This window comes from Caretta caretta, chromosome 15, assembly GCF_965140235.1.
Source record: "Caretta caretta isolate rCarCar2 chromosome 15, rCarCar1.hap1, whole genome shotgun sequence".
Taxonomy (NCBI): domain Eukaryota; kingdom Metazoa; phylum Chordata; order Testudines; family Cheloniidae; genus Caretta; species Caretta caretta.
The window spans coordinates 27,187,994-27,207,922 of NC_134220.1; the positions used below are offsets into that span (position 1 = coordinate 27,187,994).

The 19,929-nt window shown below is 41.2% G+C and overlaps 1 protein-coding gene across 11 annotated transcripts in view; it reads right to left on the reverse strand.

Annotated features, from left to right (window-relative positions):
• The window catches only part of CLIP1 (CAP-Gly domain containing linker protein 1), a 124,475-nt gene extending 104,569 nt beyond the window's left edge, over window positions 1-19,906 (reverse strand). For 5 of the 11 annotated variants that reach the window (XM_048822207.2, XM_048822205.2, XM_075120069.1 and 2 more), the window contains exon 1: window positions 8,397-8,550. The gene's annotated coding sequence lies outside the window, so the exon portion shown is untranslated. Of the gene's footprint in view, window positions 1-8,396; window positions 8,560-14,109 lie in introns of those variants that run through there. The other 6 variants (XM_075120070.1, XM_075120065.1, XM_048822194.2 and 3 more) reach the window with 4 other exon arrangements.
• Window positions 19,907-19,929: the final 23 nt, after the last annotated feature.

Consider the following 19,929-nt stretch of genomic DNA (forward strand, 5'->3'; position numbering starts at 1 on the left):
CACTCCAAGATCTTTCTCCTGATTAGTTGTAGCTAAATTAGCCCCCATCATATTGTATGTGTAGTTGGGGTTATTTTTTCCAATGTGCATTACTTTACTTTTATCCACATTAAATTTCATTTGCCATTTTGTTGCCCAATTACTGAGTTTTGTGAGATCTTTTTGAAGTTCTTCACAGTCTGCTTTGATCTTAACTATCTTGAGCAGTTTAGTATCGTCTGCAAACTTTGCCACCAATGCACTATAAACATGTAAAATATAAAACAACAAAACTGCATCCAATGGAGGCATTTCTAGACATGCTAACATACCCAGTGAAATAACCAGTGAGGAGCCCAACTCTTTTCTACATGTCAGCAATACAGAGACCCTCAAGAAATGTCAAAACCCTAAACAAAGGTTGCATTAATTCAATGGTTTTCAAACTATTAGGCTGCATGCACCTTTCCAAATAATGTAGTCTACTGCATTCCTCCATCTGAGATAGGGTCATAATATACCTATGATTGATTGCCAAGTCTTATTAAATAGAGAGCGGTGTTCGCCATTACAGGATTTTTCTCACATCCACCCCTGACGAAAGCTCATGTACCCCAGTTTGAAAACCACTGCATTAATTCATACATCCAAAAGCTTGCATTTAGGGTACTGAGGCCCGGTCTACACTGGGGGTGGAAGGGGAGAATCAATCTAAGATATGCAACTTCAGCTATGAGAATAGCATAGCTGAAGTCGACATATCTTAGATCGACTTAGAATCACTTACTTCGCGTCCTCACAGCACGTCCTCGATAGCCACCACTCCCCTGTCGACTCCGCTTCCGCCTCTCGCTGTGGTGGAGTTCCGGAGTCGATGGCAGAGCGATTGGAGATCAATTTATCACGTCTACACCAGATGCCATAAATCGATCCCCGATAGATTGATCACTACCCGCCAATCCGGCGGGTAGCGTAGACATGGCCTGAGTTAACATTTGACCTGAATCTTTTAGACAGATGAAGAAAGTGGGATTTGAAAAGATTATACTGGGGAGACAGATGACGTGAGTTTTTCCTTGACAAAGATCTAAGGTGAAGTATTCTCAATCAATCCCAAGAAAAATCTTGACATAACTAAGGGAACAAAGAAAAGGACATTAAACTACAAGGAAGAAAAGTCAAGCCACCCTGGGTGTTGACATACATCAACATTAATCATATGCTGAGTAGACTTGGGCTAGGTCAGAACATGGATAGGAGATCCCCAAGGAACACTCAAGCCTCCCAGGAAGTGGTGCTAGTCACTCTTCCCCCTAAAGTTGTATCTGCACTAGGAAAAAAGGTGTCTATTTTACCATGTGATATAACATGCTAATGTAAAGAAGGCAGTCTGTAGTTTTTTTCACATACATAAGTATTCAAGGTCTCCCCCTTAAAAAAAAAAAAAAAAAAAAAGCAAGTACAAGCGTTTCCATACATTAAAAACTGTTTTTTTATATTTTGTATTTAAACAAGCACATTCCTTTGTAGTATTTGAAACCCAAAACCTCACAGCACTAAGAACACAATATTGCTGACCCTATGTGTTTAAAAATCATGATTCTATTCCCCAAAATGTGATGAACTTAAAAATCCTATGATTTTTAAAAATAAAAAATTATTATTATTTGCTTTCTTGTCATTGAGCCTTTAGGGTTCATGTTTTCAAGCTTTTCTCCACAACCATAAGGGCTAGAAGTAGTGTACTTTTCTTTAAAAAAAGAAAACAGATTCACAAGTAATCACCTCACTCCAGGAGATGGGGCTTTAAGAAAAGCACCAAATATCACAAGACTCATGATAAAAAAAAATAAAAATAAAAAAATCACAAGAGCTGGCAACACTAAGAAGCAAAAGCCTAAATTTGAAAGTTACTTGACTTTTCAAGCTGAAATGCAAAAAGTAAAGAAACAGTATAATTAGTGACAAGTAAATTTAATCAATAAATTATTTCATCTTTAATATACAGTTGGTAACATGAATAAATAAAGTTGTTTTTAATATACGATTTTTAAGTGGGCATCTCTTTAAGCAAGGGAAAATTTAGGCTAAATATCAGGAAAAATTTAAGAAAGAGATTGAGGGCAATGGAATGATCTCCTGAAAGAAGAATTGAAAGCCCCATTTTAAGTAGTTTTTAAGGACCCAATCCAAAGGCATACTTAACTTTACAGACATGCGTAATCCTATTGACATCAATGGCACTACTTACATGTATGAGCTTAAGGTAGTGCACATTTGCAGGACCAAGACCCAAAATTAATCTGGAGAGCATAGTGTAGAGAAGAATCCTGCACTTGGGTGAGAAGGGGATAGACTAGATCGGACCTAAGAGAGCTTCTCTACCTCTAATTTCTATTATTATTCAGGAATGCCATGCAAAATTTAACAAAAAAAGGTTGCAGCTACAACATTTTTAAAAAGTGTTAATTGGCATTAGCCACATTCAATTAAACGGAATACCCTACGAGTGCTACAGAAACGGAGATTATCAGTAACACTACTTTAAACTAGTCTTTGTTAATATGAAATGCAGTATTTTATATTGCTTCAGTTTAAATGCATTTAGCCTCCAGTTCCAAAGACCGTATCATCTAAAAAACTAGAGAACTTTGCACTTTTCCCTGACTGCGCCCTATCTCACCTCATTGACCCAGTCTAAGACAAACATAGTACACCTCCAGGAAAAGAAAAATTTCCAATTATAAGGGACACACACACACACACACTCACTCTACAACCATACAAATAAAAGCATACAACAATCAGCAAGGTTGACCTTAGCGGTGATCTAAAATTCAAAAAGAATTTATTCCCACAACTCTATATTAGAGGGGAAAATATATTGCACATACTAAAGTTTAATGCAGCCCCAGCAATACAAGAAATCCTTTATTACGTATTAAGTGGAACAAAAATAGACTGTAATGCTGATATTTTAAACAACAGAAGGACTAATAACCCACTCACACTGTTTCCACTAGCACTTTATGACTATCATGTATTTTAAGTATGCAAAGAACCACAGACTTGCCAGTAACTAAATACTTACACATGGTGAAAACTAAAGCCCTGTCTACACAACAGAGTTTAGTCAACTTAAGTTATATCAACAACCACATGCTGTTTTAATTACATTTGTTGTGCACATCCATACAACATTCTTTGTGTCTGCAGAGCGCATCCACAGTCTGAGCTCTTGCACTGACAGAGAGTGTTGCATTGTGGGTGTTCCACTGTGCCACTCACCACCCTCTGCTGCTGGGAGATCTGGGAATGGATCACAGTGCATCATGGGAGCATGCTCACCATCCCATGATGCAATTCTTTCCGTCCCATCACTCCATGGGCTTCCGATTTTGTTTTGTGCCATTTTTTTAACTACCTCTGTAAACTCTGCGCCTGCCATCTCTGCCTGGCAGCATGGATCCCGAGCTGCTGACCATTCTGCTGATGAGCGTTATGAGCACAACGCAGATGGTCCTGCAGTATTTCATGGGCTACAAAACAGAGAATGAATCAGTGATGCCTGCACTGCTGTCTGCCATGGAAACAAATAATTCAAGTTTGGTGCTGGCATTCATGGAACAGCTTGCCACAGTGGATCCTCGGTACTGGGGTCGGGAAACAAGCACTGAGTGGTGGGATCGCATCACGATAGGCATATGGGATGACAAGCAGTGGGTGCAGAACTTTCAGATGCACAAAGTCACCTTCCTGGAACTGTGCGCAGAGCTCACTCCTGCCTTGTGATGCAAGGACACCAGAATGAGAGCTGCCTTCAGAGTAAGTGGCGATTGCTGTGTGGAAGCTAGCAAATCCAGACTGCTACCGGTCGGTCGCGAATCAGTTTGAAATTGGAAAGTCCACCGTGGGGGTTGCAGTGATGCAAGTGTGCAAGGCATTAATCACATCCTGCTATGAAGGACTATGACTCTGGGTAATGTGTGGGAAATAATTGATGACTTTGCGGCAATGGTATTCCCTTGCTGCAGCAGGATGATAGATGGCACGCATATCCATATCCCAATTTTGGCCCCAGACCATCTTGCGACAGAGTATATCAACCAAAAGGGCTACGTCTCAATGGTCTTGCAGGATGCTGGTGGATCATTGGGGCCGTTTTACTGACATCAATGCCACTTGGTCAGAGAAAGTTCATGATGAATGCATCTTATGGAACACTGGACTGTACAGAAAGCTGAATGCTGGGATTTTCTTTCCAGACCAGACCATTCCAATGCGGGATGTATAAATGCCCATAGTGATCCATGGGAGATCCTGCCAATCCCTTGCTCCTGTTGCTCATGAATCCTTACACTGGGAACCTAGACAGCAGCAAGGAGCACTTCAACAACAGGTTCAGCAGGTGCCAAATGACCACTGAATGTGCCTTTGGCAGATTAAAAGGTTGCTGGCGCTGCCTTTTTGGCACGTTAGACCTCAATGAGGAAAATATTCCGATGGTCACAGAAGTCTGCTGTGCTCTGCATAACGTTTGTGAAGCAAAAGGGGAAATGTTTCCCCATGGGTGGAGCACTGAGGTGGATCATCTAGCTGATGATTTCGAGCAGCCAGATACCAAGGCAATTAGAGCAGCTCAGCGGGGGGGCTATCAGAATCGGTGAGGCTCTGAAGGAGCATTTTGATAACAAGCACCAGTAGTGTGTCTTTATGGGATGCATTTGGTCAGGCAATGTTCACTTACCACCTTAAATAACCCCAGTAATGCTTGCTTCCTGAGGTTTCATTGTAGTGAGCAAGTGTTCCTGCCTATAGCCACTGTGCTTGAATTTTAGCAGCAACTACCATGTGCATGACTCAAATAAAGACTCATTTTGTTTCAAAGACTAGACTTTAAATAAAGGATAAAATGTATTGTTTTTCAAACGGGTGACATGGCAATGAGGAGCAGTCTCTCAGTTCACGTTCTCACAGCTGTGTGTAACTTCAGCTTTCATTATGAAACCAGGCTCTAGGTGTGGATTACAAGGGGCGCTGTCTGTTCCTCCAGTAGCTTTATCATCCACTCCTGTCCATTTATCATCCGCTCCTGGCCATGTCTCCTTTCTAGGATATCCAGCCTGAGTTTTCATTAAGTGTCTCCCTCCATGCTCTTGTTTCGCTATGTGCTGCATCTGTTGACAGCAGCACCTCTCTAAATGTAACCTCCTTACTCTTTCTGGTTCACCTGTTTATCTGATGGAGGTACTCCGCCAGTGTGTAGGAGTTAGTCCTCAAGGGCACATCTGCATAAACCAAAGAAACAATGAACAGAGACAGTACTGAGAGTGCACTCAACGCCATGAATCATAAAGTCATATACACCTCTTTCTTACTGTCCCTTTGCTAGCACACAGCTCAGCGAGAGTCCCAAATATGGTAAGTTCTGTGGGGAGGGAGGGGTCGGGAAGGGGGAAATGGGCAAGATCGGACAAAGGGTCCAGGTGGTTTGCGAAGAGGGTCGTTGCATGTGTGTAGGGGGAGTATTCTGAATATTGGCACTCTTTTCCACAGGCTGGGGTAATCTAACTCAATATCTCACTCCTGAGGGTAACTTGCATCTCCTGTATGCATGCAGCTTCAGATCAGGTTTGTATGCTGCTCTCCTGTTTGCCACTTTGGTCCCTGCAGAAATAATTGCTGGTTAGCACAGCAAAGTTTCCTACAGCGGGGGAAGAAACAAGGTAGCTCTGCCAAGGAACCTTCAGCAAAGGATTGTAGAGTACCTACACAAAAGTTTCCTTGCAATCTCTATGGAAGATTCCCAGAACATCCTGGGTACATTAACAAACTTTTCTGCTAAGCCCCCACTAGGTAGCTGCATAGGCTCTGTTGTTAATTTCTATCCCTTATCCCTCCTCCTCCGTATAACAAAGTAAGTGAGATCTCAGTAGCTATCACTGTGTTGTATCAAAGCAAAATGCACACTTACCAGAGCTTGCCTCTCCTGCTTCATGAGCTGGGCGGATTAGAGGGGTATAGCCAGTCCTGAGTCAAAAGTAAGTCTGGTTTGCCATGCCAGCAGATACCCCTGTTGCATGTTCCACATCCTCCTCCAACTCCACTTCCTCATCCACCACTTCATCCTCATGGATGACTCCGTTGGCCGCAGCCTCCAGTCCCCCTGAAATATCCACAGGGCTCTTGTTGGTGGGGTCACTGCCAAGAATGCCATACAGCTCCTCGTAGAAGCAGCATGTCTTTGGCGCTGCACCAGAGTGATGGTTGCCGCCCCTTGCCTTCTGGTCGGCCTGCCTCAGCTCCTTGATCTTAGCACAGCACTGCTGCATGTCCCTTCTCCTTCATGCCGTGAGCAATCTGCTTGTAGATATCAAAAGTTCCTAAAGCTTGAGCAAAGCTGCGACTGCACAGCATCCTCTCCCCACAGACCCAGCAGATCCAACAGCTCCAGTGTACTCCATGCGGAAATGTGTCTGTCATGGAAAGCCAGCATGATCAGCTGGGAAGATGCTGTGTGAACAGTTCACACTGAGCAAACAGGAAGAGGACTTTCAAAAATTCCTGGGCCTTTACACTGGGGAAGGGCACATGCCTGCGTACCTGCAGGGCAGTGGAGTTCAAACCGCTGACCAGAGCGGTCATGATGGGCATTGTGGGACACCTCCTGGAAGCCAGTTAGGGTGACATAAGCAAGTGCATTCTCTACACTGACACTGCGGCGCTCTAACTATGTCACAAAGAGCTCTATGCCACTTGGCAAAGTGATTTTCTTTTGTCAGCATAGCAGGGGAGTTAAATCATCGGGAGGAGTACTGATGTGCGTATGCCTCCGTTTTGTCGACGAAAGCTGACTTTTGTCGACAAAACTGTGTACTGTAGACACGGCCCAAGATACCTTGTTGTTAAAGAAAAAAACCAAACATGTTGCTCAGTTTCTCTCCATTTTACTTCATTTGCAATTCCATTTCATGTTGTATCAGGAACAAAAAAGAAATTACTCCCTGATAACTTTTCTGTTGAAACTAAGGTTGTATACCACTCATGAGTTCTTTAACTAAAATACACAACAGAACACCAGCCATTAAGGTCCTCTCCCTGCATTTCTTCTCCTGCGGCCCTTCTCTTTCTGGGTTTACTTGCCCTAAAAGGTATTTATAACATTACTTCCTATACAACACATACATCACACTTTTTTAACTCTTCCCACCCAATGATCTCAGAGCAATTTGTGAATGTCCTTATCTTCCCACCCCCATTTTACAGCTGCGGTAACTAAGGCACAGCACAATTTGTGTGGCTTGCCCAGAGTTAGGAAAGGAAAAGAACTCAATTCTCCTGGTGCTGTGCTATGCTTTAACCACTAGACAATGCTTCCTCTCCTTATCTGCTTTAGGAACAGACCAAAAAAACCCCCCCAAAAACAAACAAACCCCAAAACACCACAACCACTAAGAAGCTGCTAGACCCACTTTTGATTCTAACACAATCGTTGATTCTGGTTCTAGTTCCCCTAGTTGGCGAGGTGGCGTCTCATCTGCAGATCAGCAATTCCCAAAAATAATGGAGACATGAGGAACCAAGCTTAAAACACGAAACTCCGGGCACATTAAAAGAAAATATGATAAGCCATATATCAACACCTAGCAAATACTAACGAGGGGCATGTGAGAGCACCTAGACACCCCAGAAAAATAAATCCATTCAAATCACAGAAGGCTCAGTGCTGCTCCTTCCAAGCCCGAGACAAAGTTCTGACAGGTTCCCAGGCGCGGGCCTTTCAGATGGCACCGTGGAAACCCCCCTCGGCGCTGCACGGGCTTTAAAGACGCCGTAACACTTCCTGTGGGAGACCAGACCGGCTCTGGTCTCCCGGGCCGGAGCGCTCCCAGCCCGCACACACCAGTTGATTCCTGCTCGCCGCCGCCGCCGCCCCCAGTTCACGGAGCGCGGGCAGCGCTCTGGGCCCGAGCGGGGCTGTGGAAACGCCCCGCCGCCCCGGCCGGCCCCGGCCCCGGCCCCCCGCGCGGGACGCGGGTCAGGCGGAGCCACGGCACACGCCAGTCGGGCACGCTGCCCGCTCGCTAGATCCAGCGGAACCGGCTGCTGTCACCCCGGCAACGCCATAGCCGAGGGGGCAAATCACCAGGCCGCCGAGGGGCTCTTGCCGCCGCCGCCGCCCCCCGGCCCGGGGCGCCGCTCCCGCCCCTCACCCAGCCACCCGCCTAGGCAGGGCAGGGCCAAACCCCCGGCCCGAGGCTGGTCCCCGCCGCCCCCTCAGGCGGGGCGCGCGCTGAGCCCAGAGGGGCCGCCGGGGGGCGGGAAGCCGCGGCCCGCGCGCCGGACACGGCTCCGGCTCCCCCCTCCCCCGAGCCACACCAGCTCCTGCCGGCCCCGGCCCCAGCGGGCCCGCTCACCGTGGCTGTCTCCTCCTCGCTGCTGCTCCGGCCCCTCTGCGGCGGCGGCGGCGGCGTGGCGCCTCTCCGGCTCGGAGGGGGCGGGGTAGACAGCCGTCTGCGCCCGGCCCGGCCTCAGGCACTTCAAGGCGGAGACTGCCGCAGAGGGGGCCCTCCCCTGTTCTTCCTTCCCCCTTCCCTTTGTCTCCCCGCCCCCCATTCCTTCCCTCTCCGCCTTTGTTCGCTCACACACCGGGGCGGGGAGGAGGGGGGGCGGTTCGGGGGTCCTTCGCGTTCTCCTCCGGGGGCAGGAAATGTCAGAAGGCCCTTGCCCAGGTGGGGGATTTCTCTTCCCTTCCCCCCCACCCCCACTTTCCTGCTGCTAGAGGAGGCGAAGACCTGTCCCTGTCAATGGAAGGAGTGGTAGCATGGGAGAGTAGAAGGGAGGTTTTCCAGCACGGAAAGGACAGTTTTAGAGTCAGACCTTGCTGGAAACGCCCCATCCCTTAAGACCCATGGATCGTCCCCCTTCACTGGTGAAGAGGAAGCTTGTTGTCATTCCCAGGCACACGGACCCGACTTGTCAGTATCACACGTTCCTCCCACAGCTTCGGCTTTGAAATTGACAAGACATGCAGCCGGGCTGAGTCACAGCCCACTGCAGAGCGGACAGCTCTGGGGCTCCCAACGACCATGGCAACAGCAGCAAGGCTGTTGCTCCCGTAAAGAATTTTCAGATATAGGAAAAAGCAAGTTTAGAGAACTCGAAGTGCTACGCCAGGGATTTTCTTTTCATAAAAGGCTTTGTTCCCACAAAAAAAAGGGGGGGGGGGGAGATAAGAGGATGGGAAGGTGGCTAACCGAACTGATGACCGCTTCAGTTGGGGCAAATAAGTAGGAATAGAAGGGAGAAAAGGATATGAGACAGGGCAATACAAATAAGCCTAGGTCTTAAGAGGCTTCACTGGTTGCTGCTTTTATCTTCCTGTCCTTTTGTCTTAATACCCACAAATTTATCTTCCATTCCCATCCCCTGAAACACAAAATATTTTAATTTCTAAGACATTTATGAAGTAATCCATATAAGGACGTATCATTATCCTATTTCTAACCTTAAAAACAGATTTGCTTGTTAATGCCAGCAGCACCAGCTGTTTTAGATAAATTCTTAAGCCTGACACAAAGGACTCTGTTTCACTTCCAAGATGCCACCTCTTGTATAGTGTGCAATTTCCAGACAACGTTGTCCTAGACCTCTGCTGTATTAGTCCTGAAGCAGACCTGAGTTTGCAGTCTCATAGATCATTTGGTTTATGAGAGATACTGTTTAAACAAAAGGGAGACAAAAAAGCAGTTGCACTGGCTGCTGACTGAAACCTAATTGGGATTTGTATTTAATTTTTGCCTCATTCCTTGGCATTAGCCCAGTCTTTTGTATAGCATGTGAAAGCACAAAGAGAAAGAGGGCAACAGGGACTCTAAATAACTGGTTTAAAATAAACTGATCAGTGTTTAGCAATGTCTGGTAGAATTTTAATTCGTAAATGTTAAGTACTAGCTTTTATTCTAATTGTTAAATGTTATTGAATCAAATACTGATGCCCATCCTCAGACAACTTTGATTTCCCCTACCCTCCCCCAATGAGTTTTGGTTGAGGTCTAATATTACAATTTTTCTATCATAAAAATAATGCTTTAACTAATGCATTCTTTTTAATTTAAAAACATACATTGATCCATCCTGTGCTTATGACATAAGGATTTGATTCTGCAAACCTTACTGATGTGAGTAATCTTTCTTTATAAAAGTATTTCTATTGTGTGGCTACAAAATTTGTGTCTGTGCATAGCTGCAGATTTGCAGGGCTCTACTCATAACTGAGATTAAGGTCTGCAGAATCAGACTCCCACCCTGTGTTAGACTGTTTTGTAAAGAGCAGTGTAAATTTCTTTGTATTATTGTAGTGCCTAGGAGGCCTAGTCATGGACCTGGAACCCACTGTGTACAGCATCTAGATCAGATCAAAGATGGCATGTCTCTCTCTAGTGCTTTTCACATTGAAGTTTATATCAGCACTGAACCAAAGTATTTCTCTTGGCCTGTGTAAGTACCATGCATTTGTTTTTCCTGATAAATGTATGGGAGTTGCTGTTGTAGAGTACACTAATATTATGTAGTCATTTTAACATTCTATATGAAAAACAGTTCTAAGAATATGTTTCAAGGGGCCTTTTAGACACACACAAACTATCTCTATAAAAATGTAAAGAACAGAAATCAGTTTAATATCTAAAATTAAGAGTAAGGGGTGCAGCTTACTTCTGCTCCCATTGAAGTCAATTAAAAAAATCTGTTGATTTAGGTAAGTAGCTTTTCCCTGCAGCTGGAGGGAGACTAGTTCAGTCATTTAACAGTTCTTATTCTATATACACAACTGCTGTAGTTCTATGTTTTAAATCACAATTCAAATGCATATGCTGCAGCTCTACAAAGTAAAAAAACAGAACTGTACTAATACATAGGAATTATAAAGCGAGAAGTAGTGATCGGAAGATATGTTACCTTATTTGAAGGTTTTACTAGCCAAAATGAGTAAAATGCAAGAAGTATAACATGAAATGATGAAATATATACAAGTAAACTATAGAGAATAGCTTAATACTTGTAGGAAAAGAAAGCACGCTAAAACGGTAAGCCCTAGCTCATGAAACAAGAATTGGGTAAAGCATAGTTTAAAAAGCCTCCAACTATAACAAAATGTGCAATCATTTTAGATGTAGTTCTTGTTGAACTCTCATTCCATTAAGAGCACAACCATCCTACAGGAAACAAGAGCTTTATTGTATTTACCCCTAGAAAGGGAACAGCTGGAGAAAAGAATGGAGAGTTAGGAGGGACCACCCTGCCATCATTTGAACCATATCACAGCATTCTATATTATATATAGAATATACATATTAAAAGCTACTATTTGGCAACTTCTAAAAGTGATTGATTAATCCACATTGATACTAGAGTCCATTTCTATGGATCACTTTCAAGCCTTAAATAGATTGAATTACATATGCATTCATTGCAGATAGACATATCCAGTCTTTAGCTATGTACTTTGTTTTGACTTGTAAAGCATTGGCAAGAGTGGCCATATAGACTAGACACAGGACTGGAAGCCAGGAACTCTTAGATTCTAATAGCAGCTCTACTATAGTTTAGCTGTATGGTCTGAGGCACTCTGCACTTTTTCCTACCCCCTTAATATTGAATCACTGGATATCCCAGTGACATGCAGCTAGAACAGAACTTCTGGCATCGTAACCATATAGTAAAATGTCAATAAATTAAGCCTATTTCAGTCCTAGAGGATCTTTTCCTTCAGTGAATGTGGGAAAGTGACACTGCTCTTCCTTCCATTTTCTCATCTTTGTACAGTCTCTAAACCAATTAGAGCTTTCAAAACAGCAGTAGAAAACATTTTTTAAAACACATTTTTGGGCATACTCTCCTTAGAAATCCAGTCCTCAATTTAATTAGATTCATTTTTCAATTATAAAAAGTAGTGTGAGTGTGAGAGTGTGTGTGTGTGTGTCTGTTATATATCTCAGGTTTCAGAGTAACAGCCGTGTTAGTCTGTATTCGCAAAAAGAAAAGGAGTACTTGTAGCACCTTAGAGACTAACCAATTTATTTGAGCATGAGCTTTCGTGAGCTACAGCTCACGAAAGCTCATGCTCAAATAAATTGGTTAGTCTCTAAGGTGCTACAAGTACTCCTTTTCTTGTTATATATCTATCACTCAATTTTGCAACTGGCTGCCCTCCTACAATGTGTGCATTTCCTCACTGCCCTTCTAGCGTGTAGTGAAAGATAAACCTCTAGGGGGAGAGAGACTTAGTGTACAAAAAGGTAGGAAATAAGCCCTATTGTTGCTACTTATATCTAGTATTTATATTACAGTAGTACCTACAGACTGCAATGTGCTAGATATTGTACAGATATTAAGATCTTACGTCCCTGGTTATGGCTAGGGATGTAATAAACAAACAGTGCTTCTGACCTAAGCTATATTTCATAGTAAAGCTTAGTTCCTAAGTTTTCAGTTATCTCTACAATCAATCCAAACATGATTGGTGTGTGTTCATCCTTCTATTTTTGCATGCTTAATATTTTTCCTCCCTGTTGGTACCAAATATACATACAAGTGGAGTTTACTTGTACTGAGGCTCTCTTACGATAAACATCCTATAGGATCTCATGATAAAAATAAAACTGTTCACATGTTTATTATAAATAAAATACAAAGTCAGTTTACAAGTGACCTTATGCAAAAACAAAGTGCAATATTCCTCTAGTGTATAAAGGAGAGTGTTACTTTATGGCAAATGCCCATTTTCTCTTCTAGAAGTTGCAGTGTATAGAACACATGGCAAAATTTGACTTTTATTGCACTAAGGAACGAGCACAGAGAATGGCTTTCTAGCAAGATGAAGATTTCAGTCCCCGTGGACTTTCATCAAGCAGCAGCAGCATAGAGGCACACAAGAGAAAATATTCTGTCAAGCAGAGAAATAAGCTATGCTTGCAATATGTAGCACGGGAAATTTATTTGGCCTTTATGCTCCTGTTCACTTCTTCAGTTGCTTGTTCCCAGTTTGCACTCAGTTTCTAGCTCCTCATAAATTTCAGTTTCACCTGTGCACTTACTGGGATTCCTATTGTTTCCTCCTTCTGTACATAGCAGGACTCTGTTCAGTGAAGGAAGGCTCTTGTGCAAATTTATTATCCATTAAATATGGTTTTATTGAGTTACTACAGATTCTAATTAAGAAAGACAGCTGCATTTATTTCCATTTTACTTCTGTTCTGGCTCTCATTTGTATTTATTGCCTCCTTGTAGTCTCCACGACTTGTGCATGGGACATCTTTTGACTGATCCAGCTGAATACTGTGTTATGTAATCTTGCAAACACAAGTAACAGGACCACAGTTAGTGTGTGTGTAGTTATGTGGTATAAAGTCCAATGAACAGATGACAAAACAGGAGGGAGGGAAGAAGTGGGACTTGTGTAAAAACATGCTGGCGTGTAAAGCAGATTTAGATAAACATTTTATTTGTGAAAGAGGCTCCTGTAATAAGCTAACAGACTTGGGGGAATCTAATCTCAGCAAAGGTGAGTGGAAGATTACAGAATTGTTTTCAATAAGCTTTTCCTACATTAGGCATCAGTGATCTCTCCAGTCCTTCTTGTATCGTAACTGTTGTTGCATATATAATTTGTCTGCAATAATGAACTATCTGGGGCAGACACCACACTGAAGTTAGGCCAGGTGAGTCTCAGATTTCCTCTAACATGTTTTGTAAAATGCCATTCACTGCATTGGGTAAACAGTAACAAAGAGCGCTCTCAGAACTAGTGACCTTGGTAAGCCAATCCAGAATCAGGAGCTACTCTCACAGCACAGCTAGATCAAAAGTTACATAGGGAGAGTCATCCTTTGGGGGAAAAAAATAAAAATAAAAAAAACCAAACACCACCACCACAATTCCCCATTCTTCACTTGCCTAAAATGAATCCTCTCCTGCTTCAGCAGACCAGTAAAAACCAATCCAAATCCATGCCTCCCTTATTGCAGGTCTACAGCAAGCAAAATCTACCAAGTTTTGCACAGTATTTAAGACAGCATAATTTTGGATGAAAAACAGATGCTATTAAATGATCCCCATTTGTTTGCTTACCTCATTTTCAGACTAATTTTAACTTCAATAAAATTCTTGATGCGACCGAAAAGTGTATTTTCTTCTGCGGCAGTGTCCTGCAGTGGGGAAAAAGAATAGTAATTAAAAATAATTAAATGTACTTGCTCAAAAACAAGGATGTTTTATAAAGTTCTTCCAACTACAATGTATTACAGTGAAAGCTGCACTAAAGTCCCACCTACAAAAGGCAATGGTCAGTCTTTAGTGACCACTTTAAATATTTTTGTTTGGGTTTTTAGGGGCTCTCAAATTGGGGATTGCAACCCTTCAGAGGATCGCAAGGTTATTACCTGGGGGTTGTGAGCCGTCAGCCCCAGCTCCACCAGGCACAGGGTTGACAGCCTGAGCCTGTTAAATTAAATCAACTCCCTCCCCCACTTTTAATTTATAAAGGGGAGGGTCGCATTCAGAGGCTTGTTATGTGAAAGGGGTCACCAATACAAAAAGTTTGAGAACCACTGGATAGGCAATCCTTTTTATTGAGTCTTTAGGGGGAAACACATAAGACAGGGTTCACTATAGATTACTTTGCAATGTTGTATTATTTGAAGCATTTTGGGGTTAGTGAGCACACAATAGTCATTTACACAACATGTTAATTTTAATGCTATTAAATCCACCCTACTAATAAACTGCTTTTTGATGACTAAATTGCTAGTCCTTTTCCTCTGATTAATTTCTCTCCTTGTAACACAATATGCTCTCAGGGAGGTGAATCAATCTGCAAAGTCATTCATTTTCAATTACAAATCTTTCTATCTAAAGACAACACAATCTGGGTACATGATTCAGGTGGTAAACAGTAGCATAGGACCCCTATTTAGCCTGACACACTAACTCAATTTTAATACATTTAAATGGTTTTTGTTCCTTTTGGACTTATCTCTCCAGAGTTTATGTTGTAATATATATTTCCTTTCAGTAAAGTTACTGTGTGTCTTGCAAATATCTTGATAACATTTCATCTGTGTTTCAACTTCATATTTAAAGCACTCAATAGTCTATTAATACATACATATTACAACCAACTTAGATTACCAAATGTTACATGAATAACTACAGAATAGCAGTTACACTGAGAGTACTGCAGATATTTCATTTAAAAATTAATGTAAGCATATTTAAGACTATAGTCTCATTGACTGCATTTCACTATTCTAAATGCTCTAAGTATATGGTTCCAAAAATGGGAGCAAACTGAGATAAGATTTGCATCCCCAAATTACAGGACACATGGCAGATGTTCTCCTTCCTGAGGTGAATTCAGTGCTTGCAAACATTGCCAAATTGACAGCCCTGGAGACTGAAGTATCCTGTTCATCAGCAGAACAAATAGGGCACAGGCCGCAGCAGTCCAAACTTCTCTATACTCCCCCCACCAGCATCCATCAACCCTGTTCTAGAGTGATCACTTCTAGGGGCAAGAGGATAATCCAGCAAAACAATATCTAGCTCCTGCTGAGAAGGGGACTAGTTGTAATGACTATTTCACTGCAGTTTTAGTAAAAAGATGATCACAACACACAGAAACATATGGTATGCAGACCACTAAACAGCGGACAATCTATTGTCATTGCTTCTGACTTGACCTGGATTTGAACTAGTGACTACAAGATTTAAAGTTCTGTATCCCATTGGCAGGCATCTGAGGTATCCTTTTCCCTTAACAGAGGATATTAAACATACTTAAGGTCCATAGTTTTAGAGTTCTGAGACAGGGACAACAGCTGCTCACAGACCTGACAAATCCAATACCATGTTTATGAACAGTACATTTGTCATTTAAGATAGAAGAGCAAGCTTCCTGATGTCAGATAACCTGCACAGCAAACTCATATTGGTTACAGTCATCATATCTTTCTCTTCTAAAACAGCAAGTACTAGTCACTCCTGAAACCAAGCTACTGCTCTAATTGATCTATTGATATTGTAATAAATGCAATGGCCTCTCCTCAAAAAAATAAAACAAAACATACAATACAAAAACCAGACCAAACAAAAAACAAAACGACACTGAGCAGAGATTACCCGTTTAAGTATAGTGTTAACCTGTCAATTCAAATTTGTTCTCATTCAAAAGTATTCTGTTTGCATTTTTAAATTATTCCCTTTTGACTGATACTACTTTTCTAATGCAACTTTTCAACTGTTCTGTGATGGAAGAGAGGGAGAAGGGGTAGTACATGGTATTTAGTTTTTAAGACTTGGGTTCCTATGTAGTAATTTGGGGTACAAATGAGCATGGATTCTCCTGCTTCCTACTGGCAATCATGCACAATGTTTATAGAACTTCTTTTGAAAAGAGCATCAAGACTAGAATAGCAGGAGCGATGCAAGTCAGAACTGAATCCCATTGACAGAGGGATGTGGGAAAACTTGATCAGTGTCTGTTCACACCATACCTATCTCATGCCAAGTGTTATTAAAGCTCATTAAAATGAATGAGTAATCTAGGTTCCTATACCACACCCATCACCATAATATGAATAGAAATATTTTAAAAGAGCAAGAAAATACATTGTCTCAGCAAAACCGAGCAACTGAAATGAAAGGTGAATTCTGGGATAAAGTAGAAATAACTACTCAAATGTTGAGCAGGTATGGAAGACAAAGCTAGAAATATTCAATACATGTGTCTTTAAAAGGGTCTAGTCTAACGACATACTGAACTTTTCATAAAGTTTTACTAAAGTCAATCCAAAAGTTATTTGGAAATTAAGATTCTCAGTCATATCTGTGCCAGCAGCAGTGAGAACATCTGTTACTGTCAAAACTTAATTGGCCAAATCCAACCTTAGTATAGCTCTGCTGACTTCAGGTGGAAGTGGACCAAACATTAATTTAGCCCACTGCTTTTGCTGACACAGTAATGCAAAGGAGCCTTCTCAAAGCAGTAAAATGCTGAACATATTACCTATAAAATTATGGCAACTTAAGGCATGAAGTGGCCATTGGAATGAAAAAAAAATTTAAGCTATGGTTGAAGATTTATTAGCAGTTCTGAGACTTGCACACATGCCCACTGTCTCCCTGTCATTTTGAGTTTGATTAAAAAAAAAATCTGTTAACTTACTATTACTTTTATTTTTCCCACTCTATTTTTAAAGCACATTCATTGAAGCAAGGCCTGGACCACAAAAACAAAAATCACAGATTTCTAATTTTGTTTTTTTGACAGATCCGGCATTAAGACTTCTAGGCTAATGAAAAGTTAAACAGTTTGATTTATTAAAGATCACTGGAGATAAAGATTAGAAGCTAGCAGCCTACATTGTAAAGAAAAATCATGTTTGTAGGTATTCAATTATATATGGCTAGAATAAGAAAATGAAGTGAATTTAAATGGAGTGAAAAAAAGTTCTCCATATGGATTTATTAGTATAATCATTACTACTTTATGCTTGGAATTCTAAGTCTTAGTAGAGTTAATGATATCCACTATATACTGCAAATCTGACTGATTTGAGAGAGCAGTAATTTTCTCACGTTTATGGTTTGGGTCTTCTTTGCCCTATAACACACCTGAGTTCAATTTCCAGATTTAACTCCCTGTGGGAAAAGCGGTAAAGGTGCTGCAAACAATATGTACATTTCTATGTCTGTGGCTATGTGGAAGCTTTTGAACATTTATAAAGTGAGCAATATTAAAAACTGAGTTAATTAGATGGTGTGAGTTTTAATCTAAGTGTGTATTTAATTTTGACATCACTTGCCATAAACATCAACTATCAGGGAAGATGGGAAAAAATCTGCTAGTTACAGTGAATGTACAGTAGTAAACTCAACCTGAATAACTAGAGGTTTTAAATGAGTCTAAGAAAAGCTTTTGAAAAACAAAAACAAAAAACTCTGAATTTCTTCAGAAGAGCAACTTCAGTCTATCATCTTCCAAATAGCAAATAGCAAACACGCTTCTTTACAACCGATAGAAAAGTGTTAAGCTCCACAAGCCGCCTTTGCTTATATCTTAAGTAGTTATGTGTTTTAACTTTAGGCTCAAAATAGTTTTCCCAATACCCTTAAAAACAAGAGGCAGAATTAACAGTTGCATTCCACTTTTCTTCCCAATCCAATTTATCTTTTATGGAATAATTTTCTATTCTGAGCTGTTAAAAAATTGCACAATGAGTTTATTGTAAACATACTGTATATATTGTTAAAAGGCTAAATAGTGTTAAAGGGCTGTTTAAGTATAGTTCAAACAATTTTAAACTTCATGTTTCAGTAAATAAAATACAGGCCACACGTCATGTTAAAAGTAAAATAATTTCACAAGTGCTATAAAATGCCTTCCAGGTGCGGGGAGAGATTCAAAAACTGCAAGTGAATGTTCAAGGCATAAGTGCCTCAACACACCCAAGGTGTGTACATTTCAGGTCTTGATTACCTCATACCCTGTGCTGCATTATTTGCATGTGAGTCAGGCAGAATCCAGCCCTCAGTAAGGAACTACTGCAAAAGAAAACCTATGAAAACAAATCTCTGTAACCCACAGTTTCACAACTACAGTACATATATCTCTACCTATTTGGGAAAGGAAATGAGCGTAAATTCTCTCTTGTTCTATAATTCTAACTCCCCCCCCAAGGCAAAAGTTGAGAAAACAAACAAATGACTCAGTTTGGAACATTTTAATGTCCCGCAAATGCTAACTTATTATTATTGCTTTCCACAGTTAAACAGTCCAATCATAGCCCTGACAAGTTCAAACAAACTCACTCTTCTTGCTATTGTATCCTCCCCTAGTAAAGAAAAATCTTCCAGAAGGGCATTTTATTTACACACAGAAACATACTAACTCAGCCCAATTTTTTCTGATTTTAAAAATCTTTGACTGTAAAAATATTTTGAAGTGTTTCCAACTGAAAAACTATTTCACACTTTAAAGGGTGGTCTGGAAATCTTGCACTGACACTGCTTATTCTGTACCTGTTCTGTGGGAGGAGGACTGTGGGCTTCAAAGCTCCGGTTAGCATCTTTCACTATTTGTTAAAACAAATCATTAATATTAGTATCAGTTACATTCTTCTTCCTTCTTTTGAAATGGCTTCGAAGAGTCTTGAAAATAAGTTGCTTCCTCTATTCATCTTTCTTACTTGGCAACTGATTTTTCCTCCCAGCATTTACGAAGAACAAACCCACTGCCAGCACTGACGAACATGGTTAACAAAAGCTTTGGCTAGCTATAGAAGGGCTCCTTCTACCAGCAGTGCTGCAGTAAGGCCCAGGCAATCCATCCATAGGTCCTTCATAAAAAGATTTAAAAAAAAAAAATCTTTGATAAAAACAGTATATTAAAGAGAATTTAGAATTACTTATAATCCAGAAGACATTCTTAAATAGTTTAGGTATAAAATTGTCAATTTTGAAGTAGTTTTAGCCTCAGAAGACAGGACAAGAGGCAGTGGGTTCAAAACTACAGCAAAGCAGATTTTTCAAGAAAAACTTCCAAACTGTAAGAACAGCAGGACACTGGAACAGACTGCCTCGGGAGATTGTGGAAGCTTCTTCACTGGAGGTTTTCAAAAGGAGTCTGGATAGCCATCTGGATTGGATGGTTTAGACCCAACAAACCCTGTATCTTGGCAGGGGGTTAGACTAGATTACCTTTGCAGTCCCTTTTAACGCTATGATTTTAAGTAATTACTTAAAATAACTAATAGTTAAATGTATTTTATGGCAAAGCACAAGTTCAGAGGTTTCTAAACTACATTCATTCTCATATTTCAACTAATTTTTTTATGTATGTATAACAATTCACATATCTGACAAATTAAATCAGACAACAGCCAAACAACC